Genomic DNA, 18,942 nt, shown 5'->3' on the forward strand with positions numbered 1-18,942 from the left:
GGCGTTGGCTGGCGCTGGGGGGCGGGGCGGTGGCGTGCGCTGGGGGGCGGGGCGGTGGCCGGCGCTGGGGGGCGGGGCGGTGGCCGGCGCCGGGTGGGGGGCGGGGCGGTGGCGGGCGCTGGGGGGCGGGGCGGTGGCCGGCGCTGGGGGGCGGGGCGGTGGCCGGCGATGGGGGCGGGGCGGTGGCCGGCGATGGGGGGCGGGGCGGCGAGCGCGCTGAACCACGGCCGGCAGGAGGGGCGGGGCCGGGCTGAACCATGGCGGGCGGGGGCATGGGGGCCGTGGAGCTCCGCGGGCAGCCTGGTTGCGCTGCACCCGGAGGGGGCCGAGGGGACCTGAAATTGCGGCAGAGCCCGACCGCGCCGTTCCCCAGAACAGCCCCGGCCCGGCTGCGGCTGAGTCGGACTCCGGGTGTGGACGGAGCCGGAGCCTCCCCGGGACGCGGTGAGGTCACAGGGCCCAAGTCCCCGGGCCTTCAAGTCTTGACCGAGCGCATCCCCGGCCCTTCTGCGCCCACGCCTGAGTTTTTGTCTGTAGGAGTTTCAGCAGTTCGCTAAGGTTGTTATTCGAGTTACTTATGTTTCTTCTCTCTAATGTGTTTTGTTCCCTCTTTAGAACCGACATCTAGAGGAGTACTCACCACTTAATTGGTGATCAATACACGTTCGTTGAAAGAACCGATAGCATGCGATCGATACAGAGCATCTGCACTGGCAGTGTCTGCCCCGCCTCGGGGGCTAATGGAGCTGAGGGTATAGTCGGCCTTGGACCCTCGCTTTTTTCCTTTCCTATACCATGAAGATAACTGCCTTATCTCCCCCTCAGGACTGTTCCGGGGATTAAATAGGACGTTTAAATTACCAACGCTCTTTGAAATAAACATTTCAAAATTATTATAACCCTTTAGTACATGTGGGGAAACGTTGACATTCCTGTTCAAGTTTATTTTTCTGCTGGCTTATTTAGGTTTGTTGAAGCCTTGAGTCCCTAGGATTATCTAAGAACATGGGTAAATGTGTGGAGGTCTCCCTGGAGGCCAGAGAACTGCCAGCAGCCTTCATGGTGTTAGCGGAACAGGAACCTAGGAGAGATAGCGTGACACCGTTTTAAAATCAACAACCCATCTTGGCAGGCGCGGTGGCTCACGCCTGTAATCCCAGCAGTTTGGGAGGTCAAGGTGGGTGGATCACCTGAGGTCAGGAGTTCGAGACCAGCCTGGCCAACATGGGGACATTCCCTCTCTACTAAAAATACAAAAAAAATTAGCCGGGTGTGGTGGTGGGCACCTGTAATCCCAGCTACTCAGCAGCCTGAGGCAGGAGAATTGCTTGAACCCAGGAGGCGGAGGTTGCAGTGTGCCGAGATCACGCCATTGCACTCCAGCCTGGGCAACAAGAATGAAACTCCATCTCAAAAAAATAAAAATAAAATAAAATAAACTCCATCTTAAAACCAGTGAAACCAACATTGCAAAATTATAACTGAGACAGTGAGAGATCTGACCTAACCAACTCCATCCTACTTTTAACCTCCAAACTGTCCTTGTCCATTCCTGGGTGTAGGCCAAACTAACTTTGGAAGAAACTTAGTTTATACTTTCCTGAAACAAATCCTTTTCTTGCCTGGGGACTAGACTGCCTTTGTAGGACTAACAAATTAGCCACAGGATTAGAAATGATGGCTTAGAATTCATGCAGCTGGAGATTACAAGATTCTGACCCTCCCTACATTGCTCCTGGGGGTAACATCACTATTGAAAAACCTAAGATCAGTGCTTGAGATATTTTGCAGACCTAGCACTTGCTGGATCAGCTGGGACCATCCAGATGGATAAACTGGCTCATTTGATCCTGTGGCCCCCACCCAGGAACTGATTCAGGCCAAGAGGACAGCTTTGATCCATATGATTTCATCTCTGATCTGACCCCTCAGCACTCCCAGCTTACTGGCCCCCTACCCTACCAAATTATCCTTAAAAACTCTGAACTCCAGAGCTGGGCACAGTGGCTCACACCTGTAATTCCAGCACTCTGGGAGGCCGAGGCAGGCGGATCACATGAGTCAGAAGTTCAAGACCAGCCTGGCCAACATGGCAAAACCCCGTCTCTACTAAAAATACAAAAATTAGCCAGGCGTGGTGGCACATGCCTGTAATGCCAACTACTTGGGAGCCTGAGGCAGGAGAATTGCTTGAACCGTGGAGGCGGAGGTTGCAGTGTGCTGAAATCGCACCACTGCACTCCAGCCTGGGCAACAGAGCAAGACTCCATCTCAAAAACAACAACAAAAACTCTGAGCTCCGAATTCTTGGGGAAATTGATTTGAGTAATAATAAACCTCTGGTCTCCCGCACAGCCAGCTCTGTGTGAATTATTCTTTCTCTATGCAGTTCACCTGTTTGGATAAATCAGCTCTGTCTAGGCAACATGAACCTGTTTGGCAGTTACACTAGCCTGTAATCCCAGCTACGTGGGAGGCTGAGGCAGGACAATTGCTTGAACCTGGGAGGTGGAGGTTGCAGTGAGCCAAGATCATGCCACTGCACTCCAGCCTGCGCAACAGAGCGAGACCCCATCTGAAAAAAAAAAAAAGAAAATAAGATGGTTATAGTCATGCTTAGATGTTGGTACACACTGAAATGCCAAGGATAACTATTTACATCCATCAAGCACTAGATTTCATCACACTGTCAGCCAACCTGCACTTACACATAGCTTGGCTTTGTAAAAGCCAATGTAATTGATACAAGATGCCTTTGAAACATGGCCCGTTGCTCCTCCTGCTTTCCGCGGGCACCCCACTCTGCATCAGAGCAGCTGTCTCTCACTGCACTCCGCGACTGCCTTGAGTTCCTCCCTGCGCAAGATCCGAGAACCCTCTCTTGGGGTCTGGACGGACCCCTTTCTCCAGCAGCGTTGAGTTCCTCGGATTCACACTCACAGCATGCTGAGGCATGTCTTACAAAGAATGAACGGAGGCTTAGAAAGATGGAACCATAACTTGCTCAGTCACATGGCTAGTAAGTTCTTCAGCTCGAATTTAAACATGCCAGGACTGCGTCTTTCCACTTGGCCATCTTTAAAGCAGAGTGATAAAATAGTTTTGTTTTCTAAAAAACAATCGCAGGTATAACTGATCACAGGTATAACCAGTACCCACGTGGGGCGTGGAAGACCGAATGAAACCCAGGCGGATTCCCAGCTTGCTCCGTCACAGCCTGGGCACTGCTGTTTACAGCCTGTGTACTCCCATCCCGCCCTGCCACCCACAGGTGTCTCACCTCCTTCCCCGACAGACCGAATGACACAACAAACATTCATCCTGGGCGCACAGCGTGTCCGGCATCAGGCTAAGCCCTTTGGTAAATTGGTTATTTCAAACATCACAGGTGTCTGAGGCAGGCACCATTATCCACATGTCATAGAAAAAAACAGTATTCAGGGAGGCTGAGGTTAGCAATGTGTGCACCTCCACACGCTGCTAAATGACAAAGCCGAATTTTGAAGTACGATGCCATGAGGTGTGTGGAGAAGACAACCGAAATGACTTAATCGAGGTGTCAGGGGACTGTCTTATTTTCTGGTCACATAAGCAATATACGCTCATTGTGAGGTTTGGTTGTTCGATTACAAAAAAGACAGACTGTTTTAAAAGCCATTAGCAGAGAGATGGGAGGGGTTCTCTTCTGCCTGTGTCTTCCTCCTAAACAGCAAAATGACTGTGTCCTCAGAGGGATGTATAATGAGCGAGAGGTGAAAAAGAATGTCCCTGATTTTAAATCCAGTGTCCTTCACCAGTGAGCAACAGTAGTTCTGTGGGTGGGAGAGCAGGACCGCTGTGCTTGCAAACAACACTTTAAAACACTGGAACCCAGGTTCAGGATCTGCTGACAGCACGTCCGCAGTAAGCGTAAGGGCCTCTGGACTCCCGCAAATCAGATGCTCACTTCTCAGCCTCACTGTGGCAAAGACTCTACCTGACCTAACTCTAGGCAGGGTCCTCGAAGCCCTCAAGGCTCTGACCTAGGCCCCTGTCCCCTTTTGTCCAAAAGAATCCTGCTGGGTCAAGGCAGTGACAATTCCCCGCCCCTGGTATCATACTCCTCATCCCCCACCGTCGGTATCTTATCACCCGGCCTGCCTGTGGCACGAAACCTGCCAAGTGGTTCCAGCAAGAACCCCCCTGGCCTGATGTCGCCTCCTCATAGTTTTCCATCCGCCCTCATCCGCTCCGTGGCTGTACATTCCCATTTTTCTTGTTATACTCAGAGTTGAGTCCAGTCCCACTGCAGTGGCCCCCGCACTTATTGCGATTCCCTTGAGACTGTAAAACAAAAATAAAACTCTGGTCCCCCCCAAGCCCCACAGCCACGAGCTTTCCAAAGTAAACCTTAGAGACTAGTTCAGACCGTGATACGAAGTGGGGGTCGGACAGGCTCCTTATACTCTCCTTCGGTTGCAATCCAGGCACAGCTGACCTGCATTAACATCGAAGCAGCGATCTTAAGGCTGACAAAAGAGACTCTCTGTAGCAATAAGATACTACATTCCAACCTGACTCTAGTACAGCATCACGTGATAGAGAGCAGGCCCTGGAAGAAATCAAGCGTTTTACCCCAGAATATATTTCTTTGACATATTTTGACGGGGCCCCACACCACTGTCTCTTGAGGGGAAAATCCACATCCTGCCAGAATCCCCTTCCCTTTCCAGGTCTTTTCCCTGATCTAGGAAAAATTTAACTAAGAGTCTGGCACCTGTTTTAGGTCCAATAAGAGCTCTGAAGATAAAAAACCTTGGTCTCCACAACCTTTATCTTAACCCAGACAATCCTTTCTATTCATTCCAGGTCTTTACAATAATAATTTAACTCTTTCAATTAATTGCCCATCAGAAAATCGTTGAATCCATCTGTGACCCGGACACCTCCCACCTCCATCCCTGCAGTTGTGTCACCTTTCTGGGCCAAACCACTGGACACCTTACATGTATCGATTGGCAACATGTACACCTCCACACACTGCTAAATGGCAAAGCCGAGTTTTGAAATACGATGCTGTGAGGTGTTTGGAGACGAGAACTGAAATGACATCTTGGAGGTGGCAGGGGATCGTCTTGCCCTTTTCTTATTTTCTGCCTGTAACTTCTGTCCTCCTAAAATGCATAAAATCCAACTGGAACACAACCACCCTATGCACCAGTTCTTAGGAACTCCTGGGTCTGTGTCGCCAATCAAAGTCCTCATATTTGGCTCAGAATAAATCTCATCAAATAATTTACAAATTTGACTGTATTGACAAGTCTGTCTTACCGTTCTTTAATAAGGGCCGTGTATAATGTTTTCTTTAGCAACTGTGGCAAAATTAAACCTTAGAAATAAAGAGAAAAAGAACTCATAGAAAACTGTCTTTCTGCTGATGTGGGCATTCACTGTGTCCATTTCTTTTTCCAAAAAGTGTATCTTTCTTAAAAACTGAAAAATATTGAGCCACAAAACACAATGCCAATGGCTTGCTGCAGGACACTCGGGATACAGTACTAAAGGGCTCTGATGCTGTGTTGATGATCTCTATGCTGGGTGTACTTCTGCTGGCTGTGTGACCTTGGAAGGGTTGCTTAACCTCTCTGAGCCACAAGTGTAAAAGGATGAGATTGGTCCCTAAAGTCTCCTCCAACATTAAAGCTAGATGATTCTGAATTTTCTGCTATTTGAGGATCAGACAAACTACAGTGGGCAGGATTCTTCCTGTTGAAAATGATAACCTGAGATAATAGCCGTAATTATCGGTACCCAAAGAAGCCTTAAATCCTCATTGGACGAAGCCATTGCCATAATAACCAGCCTTTAAAAAGTGCCCATAACAACCAGACTTTAAAAAGTGCCCAGACATGGTGGCTTGTGCCTATAATCCCAGCACTTTGGGAGGCCGAGGCAGGTGGATCACCTGAGGTCAGGAGTTCATGACCACGCTGGTGAAACCTTGTCTCTACTAAAAATACAAAAATTAGCTGGGTGTGGTGGCACATGCCTGTAATTCCAGCAATTTGGGAGGCTGAGGCAGGAGAACTGCATGAACCTCAGAGGCAGAGGTTGCAGTGAGCTGAGACTGCGCCACTGCACTCCAGCCTAGAGTACAGAGCAGGACTCCATCTCAAAAAACAAAACAAAACAAAAAAAAGTGCCCTGACAAGATCGTGTTGATTCTAGGGTGACAAAGACAGCTATTGTGGGGCCACCATAGCATACCATCCTCTAGGCCCCCTCCCGTGGGGACATTTGGCAGTGTCTGGAGACGTTTTTGGTTGTCATGACCTTGGGTGAGAAGCAGGTTGCTGCTGCTGACCTTCAGAGGGGAGAAGCTACTAGGCTTCCGACAATGCCCAGGGCAGCCCCACGGCAATGGCCCAGCCCCAACATCAATGGTGCTGAGCTTGAAAAATCTATATCCTGGAAGAGGACACACCTCCGCTTAAAAACTAAAACTGTAGAGAGAGGGATACTGCTCTCGAAGTGGAGTTTCTGCTGCCCCAAATAGGTCTGCTCTCCAGCTTCATCTCTTGGAATGATATCAAATGGCACTTGGGTGACCTAAAGCACTTTAGTGCAGCTTTAAGAAATGCTTAATTCAGGCCAGGCGTGGTGGCTCACGCCTGTAATCCCACACTTTGGAATGCTGAGATGGGTGGGTCACTTGAGGTCGGGAGTTCTAGACCAGCCTGACCAACATAGTGTAAACCCCGTCTCTACTAAAAATACAAAAATTAACCAGGTGTGGTGGTGGTTGCCTGTAATCCTAGCTACTTGGGAGGCTGAGGCAGGAGAATTGCTTGAACCCGGGAGGCAGAGGTTGCAGTGAGCAGAGATCATCCCATTGCACTCCAGCCTGGGCAACAAGAACAAAACTCTGTCTCAAAAAAAAAAAAAAAAAAAAAAAAAAAAAAAAAAAAAAAAAAAAAAAGGGGGGAATGCATGATTCATACCTAGAGAGACGTATAATCACTTTGATTTATTTTTTATCCCTATTACTATTTTAGGAAAAAATTTACAGACTCAAACCTAGCCTCCCCTCTCCCCCAAACACACAGCATAATATAGTATAAATCAAATATACAGATGTATGCAAGAAATTTAAATTTAGTGAAATTTCTTTTTTTTTTTTTTTTGAGATGGACTGTCACTCCGTCACCCAGGCTGGAGTGAAATGGTGCGGTCTCGGCTCACTGCAACCTCTGCCTCCTGGGTTCAAGCGATTCTCCTGCCTCAGCCTCCTGAGTAGCTGGGACTACAGGTGCATGCCGCTACACCTGGCTAATTTTTGTGTTTTTTTAATACAGACAGGGTTTTACTATGTTGGCCAGGCTGGTCATGAACTCCTGACCTCGTAATCTGCCCGCCTCAGCCTCCCAAAGTGCTAGGATTACAGGCGTGAGCGACAGCGCCTGGCTGAAATTTAGTGAAATTTCGTGTATTTAAAATGTCAGGTAGATTGTTACAAAGTAGGCAGATCCAGAAAGCAGCTCAGGGAAGTGGTATATTTGTTAAACACCAAACAATGAAAACGTACCTAAGAGTTTTCTTTCCACATTTTCTTCCCACACAGCGGCATTGAGTTTAGCTTCACAGACAAGGATGTCAACTTGGGATCAGCTGGTCAGAAACCAAGAACAGTACTTAGGAAATAAAGTTCCAATTCACATTTCCCCCTCTCCTATGAAATAACCAGACCCACACGGTCCTGATGGGATGAGACAGGCAACGTCCTCCCTCTCATAGGGAATCCGCATTTCACATCTACCCGTGAGTCTCCTGCCTGGGACAAGGCGGAGCTGACTTGTTCTGAAGATGACTCTGCAGGCATGGAGTTCATTCCAGAGGAGGTTAGAGTCACTCAGCATGAAGAGAGGGTGTAACAGGATGTTGTCTCTGCTGAGGAAGTGGGGCTGCCACCCGATGGGCTCTCCGTCATCACCCCAGGAGAGGCTGGGCCAGGTTGTGGTGAGTCCAACCCTCAGCCCTCTGGGCAGACCGGTTGTGATCTAAGTCATTTCAAGGTAAAGAGCAGGTTATATGTCAGGACCTGCGACACGGTGTTCAGACAGAATCTAACACAAGCCAGCTGTATTTGGAGGGGCGGAGCGGGGGGAGGCACTTGTATCTTGTGGCCAGAGGCTTCTTTCCAGACCACAAAGGTGGGGAGGGGTCTGTGTGGGGCCGCTGAGGGGCTTGGAGACTAAAGCCCCATGCCAGTGACAGAAAACAGGATGGGAAGAGCCAGGGGAACCGGGTGGCGATCCAATCTCTGACTCCATGGAGGACTTTGTAAGGTTTGGACCCAGAGTAGAGGGAAGTTTAATGCATGACAGAGACTAATGTCTCTGTTAGTTAGACGAACCCCTCTGTTAGTTAGACGAACCCCTCTGTTAGTTAGACGAACTCCTCTGTTAGTTAGACGAACCCCTCTGTTAGTCTATGTCAGGTTGTGTCTATCAACACCCACATCATTCCATCAACTTCTCCCTTTCCCAGAGGGGTCACTTCTCTTTCACTTGCTGGGAAAGGGAGAAGTTCATGGAATGACTAAGGTCTTGATTTCATAGAATGACGAAGGTCTTGATAGACTCAACCTGAAGCAGCCCTTAGGAGCCAGCAGATCTGGCAGCCCCAGCAGATCTCATGGGCTCGGATGTCAGTAGGGAAGAAGATATCATGAGACCAGCAGCACAGTCACAGAAGGGGCTCTGGGGCTTTGCAGCAAGGGTCCTTCTCCTTCAGTGGCCGATCTCCTTTGAAGAAAGAACTTCTGGCCTGCTTCTGGGCAGGCAGAGATGGCCTGTTTGACCCCAGGGCACCAGGTGAGCAGGTGAACCCAGACATGCACTGTGAACTATCCACTGAGCCACCAAGCCTTCCCCAGCTCACTGCATCCTCAGAGCAGGCATGGTGTTGGCATGTCTCAAGACGGCTTGCCCATAGTACCTGCTCTCCACTTTCACCCAGCCTTCCACCAAGTTCCCTCTTGGGTGCTTTCCCATGAGTAGTTGTCTGAGGATGAAAAATGTGTGTTCGACAGCAGCTTTAGATGCTGAAGTGTTTTGGAGAAGAAGTATATCACTGTTATACTCTCAGAAAGATCTCAAGTTCTGAAAATATCTGTTATCTCCTGGGAATGCTTATAAGAATGTCCTCACTACAAAAGAGAATCAGGCTGATAGACATGTTGAGACCAAATAAAGATATTCAAAACAAATAAAGATAGTCAAAGACAAATAAAGAGACCCAGTCGAGAGGGAAACCTCATTTTTACATAAGACTGGAAAGTAATTGTTGTGGGTGCCTGGCGATTATCTAAAGCCAATGGTGTGATGCACGGGTTAAGAAGAATTTACCAAGACAGTTGTTGGTAAAGAAAGGCAGATTTATTAGAAAAAGTATGAAAGTACATTGCAAGGGAGCAATGGGCAGGCCAGCAGGAGAGGAGCTGACTGCCAGGAGAGAGACTTGCAGGGGGTTTGATAGGATGGTGCTCGTGGTGTGTGCTGGAGAAGGCTATGTGCAGTGCTAGCAACGTCAAGGTTGCAGGGAGTTAACTTGCAATTTTTGTATCAGCCGAAGGTCTGGTGATCGCTGGGCACAGGAAGACTGAGTTATTTGTGCAGCGGGGGCTGTGTGTCCTGGACCATGAAGAAAGGCAGACTCACAGCTTATCCTTTTGCTTTCCTTTGGTCCCACGAACCTGAATCCCCTTCCTTGATTAGGACTGTACAGTAATGAGTATGCAAGGGAATGATAAAATTTCTTTTTATTCTTTTCTTTTTTTTTTTTTTTTGAGATGGAGCTTCACTCTTGTGCCCAGGCTGTAGTGCAATGGCACAATCTCAGCTCACTTCAACCTCTGCCTCCCGGGTTCAAGTGATTCTCCTGCCTCAGCGTGCCAAGTAGCTGGGATTACAGGCGCCCGCCACCACACCTGGCTAATTTTTTTGTATTTTTAGTAGAGATGACGTTTCACTGTGTTAGCCGGGATGGTCTCGATCTTCTGACCTCATGATCTGCCTGCCTTGGCCTCCCAAAGTGTTGGGATTACAGGCGTGAGCCAATACACCTGGCCCTTTTTTTCTTTTTCTTTCTTTCTTTTTTTTTTTCTTGAAACAGAGTTTCACTCTTTTCACCTAGGGTGGAGTGTAATGGCGTGATCTCGGCTCACTGCAACCTCCACCTCTTGGGTTCAAGCCATTCTCCTGCCTCAGCCTCCTGAGTAGCTGGGATTATAGGCTCGTGGCACCAAGCCTGGCTAATTTTTATATTTTTAGTAGAGATGGGTTTTCACCATGTTGGCCAGGCTAGTCTCGAACTCCTGACCTTAGGTGATCTGCCCATCTCAGCCTCCCAAAGTGCTGGGATTACAGGCGTGAGCCACCGCACCCAGGCGGGAATGACAAAATTTCAAAATCACCATCTGGCAACTCCTAATAAAAATAATGAGGTGGGCAAGAATGAGTAATGGATTCCTGAAACCATTAGGCAGAAAGACAGTGAGGAGCAGCACATCTTGCCACGTACCAATCCCCCAACTTATGTGCTTATCAGAAGGAGGAAATGTACCTTGCTGATGAGGAGATGAGGCTGCCACCACCTAACTCAGAGGAAGACCTTTGTGTCATCATAGTGGGACATGAGCCACATGCCTTCCAAGGCTGTCCAGTAGGAAGCACACAGGACCACCTATGCGGGATTCTTGAGTAAATGTTTAACCTAAATCAGTAGAACTCTTGATCAACTTGCCAGTCAGCAGGAAATACGGGGAATAGGAAACAAGTTAAATGACACCACAAGGAAACAGACAAATTCAGACTTCAGGCATTGTCTTCTCAGCAATTCAATGCTATGAAAGAATAACAAAAAGTGACAGGACCATTCCATTAAATGAGACTTAAGACAGAAAACCAGATGTGTAGTCCTGAATTCAATCCAGATGTCAACTAACCAGCTGGAAAATACATTTTTCAAGTGATCGGGAAATTATGGATATAGCCAGCATTAGATGATGTTAAATCATTAATTTTGTGGGATGGTTAGTGACATTGTGGTTCTACAGGAAAGCGTTCTTATTTTTTAGAGATGCATAGAGATGCTTTTAGGGATGAAATGTCATCATGTCCCCAATATACTTTAAAATACATCAGCAAGAAAGAAAGCTAGAGGAAGCAAAGAAGGCAAAATGTTAGCAGCTGTTAAATCAAACATAAGAGCATGTTTCTGTTCCTTAATTACTGTCATCTCAACGTGTCTATATGTTTGGAAATTTTCATAATAAAAAACAAATAATAAAAAGAAAATGATATTTGGAAAGATTCTATTAAAAGAGTGAAAAAGATAATCAGGTAGGCCAATGACATCTTCTCACCTGCCACCCACCCACACAGCGTTTCTCAATGGAGCGATGGCCAGAGGTTGGGGTGTCAAGAATTTGGGGTGACAAGGTTAAGCACAAAACATGGACTTTGACAAGACAGGCTGGCCACTGACTGTTAAATACTTCCCCACAAAAGGGACAAGCCCGGAGCCAGGTCACCAGCCCACACCTCAAGACAGGCTCTTCTTTTAGGACGTGGACAAAGCTCTATAACTAGAAGAAGCACTTTGGGGAATTGAAATTTGCTTTCGCTGACACGACTCCACTATCATTACTACCCCTGAACTTACCGGGCATCCAAACTTCAGTCTCAGCAGGTTTGTTTTGTGTCTGTGTGTCTGTGTCTGTGTGTGTCTGTGTCTGTGTGTCTGTGTGTGTGTTTGTGTGCCTGTGTGTGTCTGTGTGTGTGTGTCTGTGTGTGTCTGTGTCTGTGTGTCTGTGTGTGTGTCTCTGTGTGTGTCTGTGTGTGTCTGTGTGCCTGTGTATGTGTGTGTCTGTGTCTGTGTGTGTGTCTGTGTGTGTCTCTGTGTGTATGGCTTTGTGTGTGTGTGTGTTTGTTTTGAAACAAGGTCTTGCTCTGTCACCCAAGCTGGAGGGCAGTGGTGTGATCACAGCTCACTGCAGCCTTATCTCCTAGGCTCAAGCGATCCTCCCATCTCAGCCTCCTGAATAGCTGGCACCACAGGTGTGAGCCACCACTTCTAGCTAATTTTTGTATTTTTTGTAGAGATGGGATCTTTCTATGTTTCCCAGGATGGTCTTGAACTCCCAGGGTCAAGTGATCCTCCTGCCTCAGCCTCCCATACTTTTGAGATTACAGGTGTGAGCCACCATGCCCAGCCAGCATATTTATTAACATCAGATTTTTCTTTTTCTTTCTTTTTTTTTTTTTGAGATGTAGTTTCACCCTTGTTGCCCAGGCTGGAGTGCAGTGTCGTGATCTCAGCTCACTGCAACCTCCGCTTCCTGGGTTCAAGCGATTCTCCTACCTCAGCCTTCTGAGTAGCTGGGACTATAGGCACGTACCACCATGCCCAGCTAATTTTGTATTTTTAGTAGAGACAGGGTTTCACCATGTTGGTCAGGCTGGTCTCGAACTCCTGACCTCAGGTGATCTGCCTGCCTCGGCCTCTCAAAGTGTTGTGATTACAGACGTCAGCCACCATGCCCAACCAGCATATTTATTTATTTATTTATTTAAGAGATGGAGTTTTGCTCTTGTTGCCCAGGCTGGAGTGCAATGGTGCGATCTCGGCTCACCACAACCTCTGCCTCACTGGTTCAAGTGATTTTCCTGCCTCAGCCTCCCAAGTGGCTGGGATTACAGGCATGCACCACCACGCCTGGCTAATTTTGTATTTTTTTTAGTATGGGTTTCTCCATGTTGGTCAGGGTAGTCTCGAACTCCTGACCTCAGGTAATCCACCCACCTCGGCCTCCCAAAGTGCTGGGATTACAGGTGTGAGCTACTGCGCCCAGCCATAAGTTTATGTTTTTAAGCGAAATGTGTTGAAGCACTGGACTCGAGTGACAGTATGGTGGTTTATTCTGAAAGGGCTCAGCTGTGTGTGCAATAATGTATGTGAGTGTGTGTGTATGTCAGCATATGTGTGTGAGTATGTGTGTATGTGTCTACGTGTGAATGTGTATGTGTGTGTGTGTGTATGTGTATGTGTGTGAGAGTGTTGTGTACGTATATGTGCTAAAGTAAATATGACTGAACAGTAAAAATCTTCAATCTGGTTGTTTGGTACGTGAGTATTCATCTTATTTCTTTTTCATTTTTTCTGTGCATTTGAAAGCTTTCATAGTAAGTGAGAAAATGTATCTGGTTGTTAAAACAATGTTGTAACGTACGCACGCAGTCCATTTCCAGTCCCAGAATTGAGACAGTTAGTGCAGAGGCCACTGGCTCAGCTGTGGAAACCAGACTGCACAGTCTGTCTGCACCCACACTGTCTTTGAGCCCTGGGAATGTCGCTTCCTGTCTCTGGGTCTCAGTTTCCTTCTCTGTAAAATGGGCTGATGCTGTTCCTGACACAGAGGCTGGGATTTAGGCCACATACCCCGGCACAGCAGCATTCCATTGTTACACATTTGAATACTCCCAAGCCAGTTGGTAAAGACTTGACGTCCCGGGACCCCTTGCACATTTCCACGACTCAGCAATCAACGTGGAGCTGAACTGGCCGTGAAGCATTTTGAGCGCTGCTCATGTTTGTCCCACGGCCCTCACGGGAATCCAAGTTAATATACTCAATGAGCGGAGCCCTGAAAACCCCGCCTGCCACCTCGTAAGTGTTCTGTAAGCTTTTGCCATTTTAGTAAGTCCTTGTATTTTTACCCAATCTTTGTTTGTTTTATGTTAAAAGGATAGATGGAAGGTTAATGTTGAAGTAATTAACTTAATGGAAGTGTATAATTACAAAGTAATTGAAAAGAATAATAGATGAGTTCTGCCAGAGTTTCTTGTCTTTCTGCCTCATGCTAAAATGTAAGCTCTTGCTGTAAACAAAAGCCTGTGTGCAAATGGTTTGCAGGCTGATCAGCGAATCTGGGGCACGGAGCTACTCGGGGGCTCTCACTATTGATTTCACATCCAGGCATTTTATGGAGCTTCTTGATGCCGATGTTGGTGAGAGACACTAAATCGTCATTGGCATTATGCAGAAAATCCGTAGATGATTTGTGGAGCACAAAAGCCTGACCTGGAATTAGGGCAGAGCTGGGGAATGTAGGGGAAATGATTCATTTGTGCAGCATGGGGGATGTGGGGGGCTCAGGCCAGGGCAGTCGGGGGCTGCTGGAAACGAGATAAAGAGAAGGACATCGATGTGACGGCAAAGACTCCTTACTTGTGGGCTATTCAGTGAGCTCAATGATGTAGGGCAAGTTTAAAGAATTTAAACATTAAACCATATGTTCCGTATATAAAACAATTTTTGAGGGCCAGGGAACTTCCAGCCAGACACCGACCTCGGGTTGTTCATCACCATAGTGGCTGGTGGGGTACCATTCATGTGGGAGGTCGGAGGAGTGGGCAAGGAGGTTAGGCTGTGTCAGCCTTCCTGACAGGTACCCAAGGACATCCGCTGTGTGCCTAGGTTCAGCTGTGGCACTGGGACGGACACAGGAAGCAGTGTTGGGTCTTTGCTGCCAGTGAGCACCCAGTCTAGGAGAAGAGAAAGGAAGCATCTTTATCTGTGTTATCCCAGGTAGGCACGCCAATCATGTGTCTGTATTCTTATCTGTGTCTACATCTACACCTACATCTTCAGTCATATCAATATCTATACCCATACCCATATCTCTATATATCTACATCTATACCCATATCACAGCTGTGTCTATCTCTGTTAAGTCATTCTTGCATTGCTATAAAGAAATACTTGAGACTGGGTCATTTACAAAGAAAAGAGGTGGAATTGGCTAACGGTTCTGCAGGCTGTAGAAACATCGTACCAGCATCTGCTCCACTTCGGGGGAGGCCTCAGGGAGCTTTTGCTCATGGCGGAAGGTGAAGCGGGAGCAGGCGCGTCACATGGACAAAGCTGATGTCAGAGAGAGTGGGTTGGGGGAGCTGCCACACACTTAAACAAGCAGACCTCCTGGGAACTCACTCACCATTGTGAGGACAGTGTGAAGCCATGAGGGATCTTCCCCCATGAACTAACCCCCTCCCACCAGGCCCCAACTCCAACACTGGAGATTACAACTCAACGTGAGATTTGGGTGGGTACAAATATCTAAACTATATTACTATATCTATATCTATATCTATATATCTATATCTATATACATCTATGTCCATAGCTACATCTATGTCCACATCTGTATCTGTAATGTGTGTGCATATAGATACACATGTCTTTTTACAAAGAAAATAAGGCCAGGTGCGGTGGCTCACACCTGTAATCCCAGCACTTTGGGAGGCTGAGGCGGGTGGATCACCTGAGGTCAGGAGTTCAAGACCAGCCTGGCTAACATGGTGAAACCCTGTCTCTATTAAAAATACAAAAAAAAATTAGCTGGGCATGCTGGTGGGTGCAAGTAATCCCAGCTACTCGGGAGGCTGAGGCATGAGAATCTCTTGAACCCAGCAGGCGGAGGCTGCAGTGAGCTGAGATCGTGCCACTCCACTCCAGCCTGGGCAACAGAGTGAGACTCCCTCTCAAAAATAAATAAATGAAAAGAAAATAAGCTCAGAGAAATCAGGTGTGCCACTGTCAATAAGCAACAGAACTGGAATGCAAATGTGGGCTTTCGTGTCTTCAAAGCCAGAACTGCGTCCTCCTCTCTCACTTTAGGGTCTGTATCAGTTTGTTAGGGCTGCCGTAACAAAGTGCCAGAAACAATAGGACTATCTTCTCTCCCAGGCCAGAAGTCTGAGATCCCGGTGTCTGCAGGGCTGAGCTCCCCTGAAGGCTCCAGGGGAGGGTCTGCCCCAGCCGGGCCTGGACCCGGCTTCCGGTGGCTCCTCGGCTGGGGGGTCCCTCGGCTGGGTGGTGGAGCTCCAGTCCTCACGTGGTGTTCTTCCTCTGTGTGTGTCTCTCTGTGTCCCAGTTTCCCCTTTTTATAAGGACACTGATTGTATTCAATTAGGATCCTCCCTCATGACCTCATCTGAATTTGATTTAACTTCATTCCCTCTTTGGAAATAGACAAGACCCTATTTCCAAATAAAGTCACATTTTGAGATATGGGGGGTGGTTAGGTCTCCAACATATCTTTTTTTTTGAATGGGGTATAATTCAACTCCTAATGGTGTGTTTCACCAAAACCCAGTGATCCTACTTAATCCACATCCCATCTCTTAATGCCTAATCCCATCGACTTGTCACTAGATGATGCTGAGAACACAGGTTTCATATCTGGGATAAAAGCTTTTTCATCATCTTAGAAATTTGACAAACTTCAGAAGCACCATTACTGTGTTTCAATTTTATCAAGCCTTTTAACAGCTGTACCATATCCTTGGACTACTTCTGTTTTGTAGATAAAAGCACGGATACTTGTTGATGTGTACACGTGGTGCTAACACCGCATGTTAGAAGTATGCAATGTGCTTTCTTACACGTGTTGTCATTTATGGCAAACAGCTCTGGGAGGAAAGCAAGGCAGGAAGCAGCTTGTGCATCTGCAGAGGGCACGATGGTGTCTGCTGGGCTGGGTGACTCACCAGTCACAAGCTGGGGTGGGTTGGGCCAGAGAGCCACAGTGCAGAGCTGCTGGACCTCAGTCCCTCACAGCTGAATCAGGTTCACTTTTTAGGGCTTATTGTTGGGCAGAGTCCAGAGACAGCCAGGAATCCCCACATATTAAAGCAGAAAGCACCTGCTAGCCGAGCCACGCTGGACGTGGGACCCATCAGTCGTCTTACTTCGACATCTTATAACTTGGAGGAACATGGTTATTGCAATCTTTGCGCCATCTGCCTTTCCTCCATACGTACTCTGTAGTGTTATTTTCTTGACATTTGTCTTCCTTTGGGGTGGAAAAAGAGGAAAAAGGTCACGGTGGGTGGAAACAAAATGAGAAGAGAAAGTGCACGGGCAGAATTTCAGTGAGGATGTTGTCACTTCAGAAACCTACACCTCCAACTTGTGCTCTGACGAGGTGATCAGACTCAGGACACAAGAGGGGCGTTCCTCGCCCCACCGCAGCTAACGTCAGTCATGTTACAGGGCCGTTAGCATGGAAATCGCATGGCCAATGCTGCGGTCCAGCTTAGATTCTAGCAGCGCGGCTTTCATGTCCTGCTCAGGCAAGCCTTGGTCACTCACTGGGCCTCTGATTCTGTGACAAATCCAGTGGGCAGACCCCCTGAGAGAGCAAGAGGTGACTGACTCATGGCCTGGCTGTGGCGGACAGCCCACAGTCTAGAGACAGCAAGCCGCCAATGCTGCAGTCACCCTCACAAAACATTTGGAATTACGGAAGCTGAGCAGAGCAGGTTTTGCTTGTTTACTTTGTTTCTGGTTTGCAGAAAGCATTAGGTTGGAGGACGTTTTTTTTTCTTGTTCTTATATCACAAAATGTAAACTATCAGAGACTTAAAGCTTAAGCATTTTTGTGCGTCCAGACAAACCACGAAAAAACAAAACAGCCAGCCACAGCCTACACGTTTGGGCCAGGGTCGTGGTTCTCTCACGGAAAACTGTTCAGAAGTGAAAAGACACCAAAATTGAGAATTCAGGAGGAGAATTTCAGACACTGTATTCAGTTCTCTTTGTGGCTGAGTCTCTGCAATACGCTGTCTTCCATTTAAGGACTAGAATCAAAGGCTGAGCTGTCTCCATCTCTCCCTGCCCACTGAGAGCGTATGGCCATATGGGGAAACTACCTTTTCATCATGGAAAAGAAGGACTGGTGAACTTCCTTTGCTGACTCATTAAGCCATTCATCCAGCATTCAGTAAGTGCCACATTCATCCAGCGTTCACCAAGTGCTACATTCATCCAGCATTCACTAAGTGCTACCAGAGTGCCAGGCTCAGGGCCACACGGAGATGTTTAGCTGTTCCTGTGACTTTTTTTTCCACTTTTTCTTTTTTTTTTGAGATGGAGTTTGCTCTTGTCACCCAGGCTGGAGTGCAATGGTGTGATCTCGGCTCACGGCAACTTCTGCCTTCCGGGTTCAAGCAATTCTCGTGCCTCAGCCTCCCGAGTAGCTGGGATTACAGGTGTGTGCCATCATGCCTGGCTGATTTTTTTTTTTGTATTTTGTTTTTTTTCTTTTTTTTTTTTTTTTGAGACGGAGTCTCGCTCTTTTGCTGAGGCCAGACTGCAGTGGCGCTATCTCGGCTCATTACAAGCTCTGCCTCCCAGGTTCAAGCAATTCTCCTGCCTCAGCCTCCCAAGTAGCTGGGACTACAGCCGTGTGCCCCTAAGCCTGGCTAATTTTTTGAATTTTTAGTAGGGACGGGGTTTCACCATGTTGGCCAGGTGGGTCTCGAACTCCTGACCTCAGGTGATCCACCAGCCTCAGCCTCCCAAAGTGCTGGGATTACAGGTGTGAGCCACCATGCCTGGCCAATTTTTTTTTCTCCTAACATCTCAGGGGAAGGTTTTTATCCTTGTGCACTTTGCCCATCACGAGCTGGATCCCGTGTTGATGCCAAGGTCATAGCATGTGTCACGCAGCATGCCATTGGGTACTCGAAGTGTTTGGGTGCCTGTCCTCCCCTCCGATCCGGCCCCATCCACTGGGCCTGCTCCCATTTCCTGCCCTGCACCTTCCTCCAGGAAGTCCCCCTCCGGGCCACGCCAGCCCATTTCCAGACCTCACCCTTGACCTTCACCCCTTATTTGTGCACGTGCTGCCATCTTTCCCAGTGTCACGTCTCAACGTCACATTCCCAGCCAGGAGACTTCCTGCATATCACGCAAGACCTGCCTAGGGGGCTGCCTTCCCAAGTTTTCATCTTCCCTCGTCCTCACGGAGCCTCCCCAGAGCCTCCCGCCAGGCACGCAGCTCCTTCTGCTGGCTCTCCCCTCCCTCTTCTGTCACTAGAAGGGCCTTGACCCTAT

The 18,942-nt window shown here is 48.0% G+C and overlaps 1 long non-coding RNA gene across 1 annotated transcript; it reads left to right on the forward strand.

Annotated features, from left to right (window-relative positions):
* The first annotated feature begins 343 nt into the window (after positions 1-343).
* LOC134732222 (uncharacterized) lies at positions 344-899 on the forward strand. Its single transcript, XR_010115176.1, has 2 exons — positions 344-444; positions 616-899. It is a non-coding gene; the product is annotated as an uncharacterized lncRNA (long non-coding RNA).
* The last annotated feature ends 18,043 nt before the right edge of the window (positions 900-18,942 follow it).

The sequence above is a fragment of the Symphalangus syndactylus genome, chromosome 1 (assembly GCF_028878055.3).
Source record: "Symphalangus syndactylus isolate Jambi chromosome 1, NHGRI_mSymSyn1-v2.1_pri, whole genome shotgun sequence".
Lineage (NCBI taxonomy): Eukaryota > Metazoa > Chordata > Mammalia > Primates > Hylobatidae > Symphalangus > Symphalangus syndactylus.